Source organism: Vulpes lagopus, chromosome 11 (genome assembly GCF_018345385.1).
Source record: "Vulpes lagopus strain Blue_001 chromosome 11, ASM1834538v1, whole genome shotgun sequence".
NCBI lineage: Eukaryota > Metazoa > Chordata > Mammalia > Carnivora > Canidae > Vulpes > Vulpes lagopus.
In genome coordinates this window covers 67,406,564-67,415,716 of record NC_054834.1, presented here as the reverse complement: position 1 = coordinate 67,415,716, position 9,153 = coordinate 67,406,564, and positions in this window count along the sequence as shown.

The window sequence follows — 9,153 nt, the reverse complement described above, 5'->3', positions numbered from 1 at the left end:
TCATTGCTCCAGGGTCCCAAATAATCTATTACAGAAGGTGGGGGGAACAGCAGGTGATCATCCCACCCTCCATTATGGTTCATCTGTGTGGGGACCACTCATACCTAGCTAAAACACCCCCTATCAATCCACACAGGGTGCTTGAAATTTCACATGGGCAAGTGGCTACCAATATGGGCTGAATTGTCCACCCCTTCCCCAAATTCACATGTTGAAACCCTAATCCCCAGTACCTCAGAGTGTGACTGTATTCAGCGATAGGGTCTTTAAGGAAGTAATTAAGTTAAAAATGAGGTGATTGGGGTGGGGTTAGTCATCCTAACCCAGGATGACTGTTGTCCTTATAAGAAGACATATGGGCATAGACACACACGGAGGGAAGGCCATGTGAGGACACAGCATGAAGGCAGGAAGGCGGCCACCTGCAAGCCAAGGAGGGAGGCCTCAGAAGGAACCAACACTCGTCACATCTCAATCATGAAGAGGCCTTTCTTCTCCTCCAAGCAGCTCATCTCTCTGTTGCCAAAGGCATTTTGAGATTACAAGAAGCTAAACTGATAAACCACATCTTCCTCAATCCGTGTGGAAGCCAGGGTTCTGGAACCCAGCAAGCATTTTCCACAGAAACAGTATTTGTAAAGGCAGACTGGTTCCCAAGCTAGCCCTCAAAAGCTTGTTTGGGCAATCCTGGAGCTCTGATACTCGTTCTCTCTTTTTGTCCTAGAGGATATAAAGTGCAACACTACCTCAAAAATATTGTTTAAACCCTACAGAAAGACAATGACGTCCACCACGAAGTGAGGGGGTAGTATTTTCCTTTGGGAAAGCAGTGCCTGGGGGAAAGCAGACGGGTTAGGGGAAGCCCAGGAAGTAAATGGAGTCTGTGGTGGCAAATCTGAAGGGGACTTCTGGGATTTCTCAAGGGCTTTTGAGGCTGAGCACTCTTCTTCTTTATTATGTCTAATTTCACATCAGAACATAGGGTCTCCTTTATATCCTCACAACTGAGCTGATCAGCCATGATTGGGGCCCTTGGTGAGAGAAAGCAGGCATGGGAGAGGGATGGAGCAGGGAGAGAGGAGGTGATAATGCAAGGAAATAGCATTGTGTGTGTGGGGGGGGGAATCACTGGGAGAGAGGGACTGGCTGATGGGTCGGATGGAACTGGGTATGTGAGCTCTGTCTCTCCTCTACCTTCAAACTGGGCATCAGGACAAGGACTCTGGAGTCACATATTCCGGTTTGAGTTCTGAGTCTACCACACACAGCCTGCGTGACTTTGAGCAAGTGGTGTAACCTCTCTGGGCTTCAGTCTCTGCCTCTGTAAAATGGAATTAAAATAGTACCCAGCTCACTGCTTATTGCGAAGAATCAATATTCACACAGAGTGCTTGGTACTCAAATACTTGATAAGAGTCAGTTGTGATGGTTTTGTTAGTACCCATGTCCCAACTTTATTATAGCCTAACTCTTAAGAAGTAGGCAAATAGGCTGGGCCAGGAGAGATGCCTCTGCCTCTGTCAGAAATGGCCACCAAGTTTCTGTGGCATGGATGGGGCCAAATGCTCTCCCCTCTCATCCTCTGCAACCACCGCTGGCATCCTCTCCTGACCTTGACCTGCCTGTGGCCACTCAATAAGAAGCCCTCAGTGCCATGGCCTTCCCCATGGAGCGGGGGTGGGGACTTGGCCAGGGGCATCCCTCTGTAGCTGAGATGCTGAGGTGGTTGAAAGGGAGCCTGAGGGGCAAGGGTGGGAAACGGGGTGGGCTGGAGGATAAGAATTGTGAATTCCCCGAGAGGAGCTGCTCCAAGGAGCCAGAGCTGGCTTTTCATTCCAATTAATTATCCTTTTAGAGCAGTTCAGGCTGCTGGAGAGCAATGAGGAGAGATCCATTTATATTAAAATCAGCCCCAGCCCTTCTCAGTGAGCTTCTAGCCTACGTGTAGTGTGGATACAATGCGCCTGGAGTGGGGAAGAAGAAGGGACAGGACAATCTTGGAGAGGCGGGTGGCTTGTTTCCATTCATGGCTTCACAGAGCCCAAGTCCGACCTGAGCCTGACTGCACTTCGGCACCCGAACCCCAACCCCACCTCCCCTGCAAAGTTTTGCTTCATTCCACATGCATTTTTGGAGTACAGCCTTAGACCAGACCAGCACTTGATGGTCAGGGAAGACTTCTAGGAGGAAACAGAGCCGCAAGATTTCCTGATGGATTTGGATGTGGAATATGGAAGAAAGAGCAGAGTTGAGGGAAGAGCAAGGGTTTGGGACCTGAGCCCCTGGAGAGATAGATTTGCCTTTGAGATGGGGATGGCTATGGGAGGGACAGGGAGGGAGGGCTATTGGGGCAGTGGACATGTCAGGTTTGAGATGTCTGAGGTCCGTAGAATCCTCCCCTCTGAGCTCGGGAGGCAGACCAGCCACTTCCATCTCTGTGCATTTCACCCGGCCTTCAGGGTGGTGGTGTCAAGAGAACCAGGGATCACAGAGCAGAGTCAGATTCTCTGACTCCTAGTCTAGTGCTCTCACTTCTTCCCCATCTGGCTTCTTCAAAAGGCCAGGCATGAGGTGGGGGGTTGGTGGTCTTCCATGCCCTTTCCTTCTGGACACATGCCCTCATTCTGTCTCCCAATGACCCCTCCTCAAGCCAGCACTCATGACTTATCTATTGGAAAGTGCTCTATCACATAATTCATACTAATGTAAAAATGACCAATGAGAAGGGAGAGCCTTGGAGGCCGCTGAGTAACAGGGAACAATCAATAATGACAAGAGTAAGACTAATAAATACTAATACTGATAATAATACAGTATCTAATGTTTGTATATCACTTACTATGTGCCAGGCACTGTAATAAGCACTTTATGTGTGTGTTTTATTGTTGAATCCTACCCATAACTCCTTGAGGAAGTGATATTACCAGTTGTGTTTGTTTTGTTTTTTGTTTTGTTTTGTTTTGTTTTGTTTTTTTACAGAAGAGAACACTGAGGCCCAGGGTTACACAGCCAGGACATGGCCAACTCAGGATTTGAACTCATCCAGTCTGACTCAGGAGCTCAGTGTCTGAACCACTGCCATATGTTGTCTATCTACACAATCTTGTCAATCTCGACAACCCTGTGAGGGTAGCAGTTTATCTCCACTGTACAGAGGGAGCACAGATCTAAGATGGGAGGCGAGCTGCCCAAGGTCACATAGCTGGTGCCAGTAAGGCCTAGATAGTGTTGCCAGATAAAGGGCAGGATGCCCAGTTAAATTTTAATCTCAGATAAACAGTACTTTTTAGTACAAGTATGTCTCATTCAATATTTGGGATATACTTATACTTTAAAAGTATTTGTTCTTCATCTCAAATTCAAATCAAGCTGGGCATCCTATATTATTATTTGTGGAATCTGGCAACCCTAGGCCCAGGGGAAAATCTGCCCCAGCGAAGGCCAACTTCCTCAGTCTCCTGGGATGAGCCCAGCTCCCCAAACCCAGAAGGATGGAGCTGAGGTTTCCCCAGGCTGCTCTCAGCACTGATATCCCACCTCCCAACAGCCTTTAGGACCTCCCCATGCTACAACCATCACTGGAAAATCTCTGAGATTCCACCCCAATAGTCTCTCCCAGAACCCTTGGGTGAGGCGCTGGGCCCACTGAGCCAGCAGCCATGCATCCCTAAGCACCAGGCTTAGGAGCTTCCAGCCCACAGCCCCGAGCCAGCACACCCATACATCACAGGCAGGTAGAAATCGAAACTTGTTTCTCAAGCCAATTTACTGGTGGGATCAGTCATCTGATTTGGGCAAAGTCGCAGTGCATTGGGCACTTGTCAGGCCTGTACCCACACTCAGACATGCACCACGCGTGCGCTAGGACAGAACCGTTCCCAAATTCCCACCTCAGGTAGGAAGCTGACAGCTGTAAAGTCCCAGCCCTTTGAGCAATAACCAGTTGTTTTGTAGAGCACCTGCCACACGCAGGGCCTATGCAGGCTGTGGGCCATCCAGATAAATCTAATAATTGCTGTTTTTAACCAAAAAAATAATTGCTGCCATGTTTTGAGTGGACGTTTACTACTTCACTGACAAACTTGAGAATTTTCTATGCATTTGCTCATTGAATCTACAGACGAGGCTTTGAGGGAAAGAACATTATCCCAATTATACAGATGAGAAAACCGAGGCACAGAAAGGTTTAAATGATATGCTTAAAGTCACACATCTAGAAGTTGCTGTTCAGGGATTGAAATCAGGGCCCCCAAGTATAGGTTCAAGATCCCTCTCCTTCTTTGGCCTACAGAACAAGCATCTTGGTGTGAGATTTAGGTTCAGTATCCAGCAGTGGTGCCCCATGGAACATCGGGAGGTCATGAGGTGCAGCCCCCTGCTTTGGCATGAAATGCTTCAGCTTGAAGGGGCTGGGGCAGACAGAGTGGAGCTGGGAGCCCAAGGCCCAGGATCTGGTGGGGAGACTTTGATTTCTGGGTTGGGAAGACAGGAGGGACTGCTGAGGACTGCAGACCCTAAGTGAGTAGCCCTACAGCCCCTTCCTCAGGCATTCCAAGGGTTGTACATACCAAGTGCCCCAGAGACCTGGGTTCTAGTCTCAAACTCTCTGGTTCCTCTCTCCATAACTCAGAAAAGTCTGTTCCTTTCTCTGAGCCTCATTTTCCCCTCAAGTAATAGATCTTCAACTTGTTCCATCCACCTTGATATTGATGGGTGACCCCCCAGCAGCTGTCATCAACCTCCCGTCCTCACCTCAGGGATTCCTCGTCCCAGGCTTCCCCACCCAGATGGGGAGCCCTGTGTGGTTAAAGGGACAAGAGCAAGAACTCATCAGCCTAAAGCAAGCTCTCTCCTTTGGGGCCATTTTTAAGATCCAGCCACACTTCAGACCTCGTCCTGCCCCCAGCATGCAGCCCACATCAATCACCTGCGTCCTCACTGGGTTAGCTGGGCCATGTAGGTCATAGACTCTTCAGAGGAGCTCCTCAGCTCCAGACTCGTAGGGGGTCTCTAAATGCACCCTCTCCTCAATGCTAAGGAGGAGTCAGATGTCTGTAGAGTGTCCACGCGTGCATGCACAGGCAGAGGGATACGGCTGACCCTTGAGCATCACGGGTTTGAACTACAGGGTCCGCTCACACATGTATTTTTTATAGTACAAAACTGTAGATGTATTTTCTCTTCCTTATGATTTTCTTAGTAACATTTTTTTTAGTTTACTTTACTGTAAGAATACAGTGTACCATACATATAACATACAAAATATGTCTAAACAACTGTTCATGTTATCAGTAAGGCTTCCAGTCAACAGCAGGCTATTAGTAGTTCAGTTTTTGAGGAATCAAGAGTTGTACATGGATTTTCGGTGTCCCTACCCCACTATTGTTCAAGAGTCAACTATATGTGCCATGAGTGATTTTTAAAGCAGCCTGTCCATCTCATCCCTGCTCCCAGGCTTCCACTCAAGTCAGCCAGTGCCCTGGAGACACAGTTGGGAATCCAACTGTGCATTCTGATGGCTCAAGGATCCCTTGAACTCGTGCACAAACACATCCGTACCCATGCTTCCTTCACTCCCTCGTACAATCTGCTTGAATAAATGTCCATCATCCTCATGGATTATGAGCATCTTGAGGACAGAGCCCGGTCCAGCCCTTCTGCACATCCTTCACCCTGAGTCCTACCCAGCACTCAGCATCGGAATCGGCATGAGGGACATGCTCAATGTTGTTAAATATTCCTAAATTTTGCAAATGTGCGTGTGCACGCATGCAAATGCACATACATGCAGCAGGGTGTGGCTAGCACATATGAATCTCCCTGTGTGTGCTGGCCCCTGCTATGTACTCACGGATTCAAATGCACACGCACACATAGATGTGCACATCAACCCGAGTGACCACACACACCCGTGTGCCCTTCTTTTTGTGCACGTTTGTGTGCTGGTGTGGTGTCCATGGGTATGAGTCTAAAACACGCTTGGAAACAGACACTGGTCCGTCCCCACGCACATGTGCACGCACATGTGCACAAAAATCCATTTATTTAATCACCCACTTACTTACCGTTGGACAGATGTTTAGCTAGCACCTTCTCTGCACCAGGCACTGGTCAAGCTCTGGGAACATAGCAGTGAACAAAATGAAGTGCTGCTTCCATGCAGGACATGGTCTGGTGGGTGCCTATGCCCATCATTGGGTGTGCACACGTGTGGCCCAGGTGCTAACATATGTGCATATGTGCATACGGCCTCACCCAGAGAGGTTGTGCCCTCCTCTGATCTCATCAGGCTCCTCACCCCACAGTATGCCTGGCCTATCTCACCTGTGGGGGGTGAGAATACTAGGTACCAGGTGACCTCATCATCCTCACCCTGGCCGGGACCGTATCTCATCTGTGAGCATGACCCATGGGTCAGCCAAGGTGACTCCTCCATGGGCAAGGGACATAGAAGACTTTTAAGGGCTTAGGGACAGGCCTAAGGGACAGGCAGGCCCGGTGGTGTCCTGCTGGCCTCTCAAAACAAATGGAAGCCGAAGCAGAGCCATCATCCTCTTGTGTGGATTCCAAGACCACCATGACACTCAAGTGGCATCAGAAGGGGCTGTTGGCCAAGATGCCACTCCTCTAGCTTAACCAGGTAGAGGAATAAAAGGGAGGGATAGGGGATGGAGCAGAGTGCCCATCTCCAGACCCTGCTGCTTCAGCTGGACCTGGGTGGCAGCAAAAAGAGGACACAGGACATAAGAGGCCTGACTTCTAACCCCGGCTACGGCCAAGCCCAGCCTCGCTGTGTAGCCTCAGAAAAGCCTCTGCCCCCTCTGAGCTAGGTGAGGCTGGAGGGGCGGACGACTTTGAAGGCTGCCCTTCAGGATGTCCCCTGCGATGACTCATGCCACCCCAGGATTTGGAACACGGGGATGGGGTGAGGCCAGAGTCCGGGATCTGATGGATGCAAACACTCAGGAAGGACAAGAAACTAGGCCAGAGGGTTCCTGTAGGAGAATCAGGCCTTCGTTCCGGGGCCTGGCCCAGAGTATAAGGGCTTGCCATGCCACACTCCCACCGGTCCAGTCTCTCTGCCTGGTGTACGCTCTCCACCCACAGCTGAATTTTTAAATCACCTGACTAAAAACACTGACTCTTAATAGTCGAGAATGCAGACTACAAAATCTTCCCATCATTAGGGTCCTGATTTTGTGTATCCCCATCCAGCCCCAGCCACACATCCAGACCCCATCCTCCCTTCGCGGCACCGCCTCCCTAATGCTGCTCCAAGTCAGTTTTGCTGCTAAGTGTCAGATGTGAGAGGGCAGGGACCATGTCCATCTTGTTCTCTTGCTGTTCCCAGAGCCCAGAACAAGCGTCTGGCTGATGGGAGGCACACAATAAACATTTGTTGAGCAAATAAATTAAATGCACTGAACTGGCAGCCGCGGATATTCAGGGTAGGGAACTTTCAGATCATTTTTATTTTTTCCTTTATACTTGTAAGTCATTTCTATGTTTTCTAGAATGAGCATGTGTTGATTTCATAACCAGAAGCTCCCTCCCCCTAAAAAGTTCCTAAAAACAGAACAAGACAGAACTTCTCTTGACTCACGGCCCTGCTCCCCAGACCCCCTCGCTGAGAGCCTGTCCTCCCCTGGGCTTCCTCAGCACCTGGCCACGTGAGTAGCCCAGGTCACCCAGGAACTTAGGGACCCAGCACCAGCTGCCCCGCCCCAGGCCGGAGCACCCGTTCTGAGATCCCATCTCTATCATCTCAAACCCATTCTGAACTGCCTCCTTTTTGTTTTGTTTTAATGTCAAAGTCCTGGCTCTGCCATTCACTCCCTCTGTGCTCTCGGGTGAATAACTCAACACCCCAGTGCCTCATTTTTCCCATCTTTAAAATGGGAATGATGCTAGCACCTGCCCCAGAGGGTAGGTGACAGAACTAAGTGCCCAAGAGGCACTAAGCACCATGCATAGCCCAGGGTGCGGATCAGTAAAGCGTTTATTGTTTTATTTTTTTTTAGTAAGCCCTCCTCACAAGCCAGGCTGAACACTCTGTACTAATCATCTGCACAACAGCGCTAGCAGGTTAGACTGGAGATGGTACCCATTTCACAAACGAGACACTGGATGCTCAAGAGTGAGGTCACTCTACCCAAAGCCACTCATCGAGGAAGCCACAGAGGTGGGAGTGGACACCAGGTCTGGCTGGCTCCTGACCCAGTGCCCCTGAAGCTTAAGAACTGCATGGACCATGTATGGGGAAAGGTATTCAGGCTCCAGAATAAGGCCTTGTGCCCAGGAAGGGCAGGGGTCCAGGGCAGGAGACTGGGAAGAGGGAAGGTGGAGTCAGAGCTCCTGTCCCACCCAGACCAGCCCACTGACCTGCCAGGCACCGCCGCTGTGGGATGGGGACCGGTCCCCGGGCTGGGTCTCCTCCTTCCCTCAGCAAGACCAGAGTCCAAATCCCAGAATGAGTCATTCTATCCTTCTCTTTATCCAATTGTTCGTTCATTCGTTCACTCATTCATCCAACCATTGTTTATTGAACACCTACTGTGTGCCGGGTGATATTCGGGCAGCAGAGACACAGCAGTGAACAGCACAGATGAAAAGCCCGCCTCTCCTGGAATTTACATTCCAATCAGGGAAGACCGACAAAGAGCCCACTAATGAGTCAGTATTTCTTTATGGAGCAGGTAAGAGGGAGAGAATGTGCCAGGGAGGGTGTTCCATCTCCTATCCGTGTTCAGCGGAAAACTTGCCGAAGGTGGCATCTGAGCAGAGAAAGTGGGGGGTCATGTGCCTATCAGAGGAGGAGGGTTCCAGGCAGAGGGGGCACTACCCCTTGTCCCCCTCATCTGTCTGTCCATCACCCTTCTCCCACCCCTCCCACTCTCAAGAAGTTGCCCTGGAGCCCCAGCTCTGGGAAAGGCTCGGGGTGAGGACCTAAATTCTGGGGTCAAACAGCTCCGACTCCTCCACCAGCGGTGGGGCCCTGGGCTTAATCTCCTGCACCCCCACTCTCTGTTCTGTAAAGCTAGGGGCTTGGGAAGTGAAAGAAAGAAAGGGGGTGCAGGTTTTCTACCTTCATATGAAGGTAGAAACGTCCTCCTGGAGCAAGAGGATTCATGAGTTGAGATTCCAGCTTTCTCA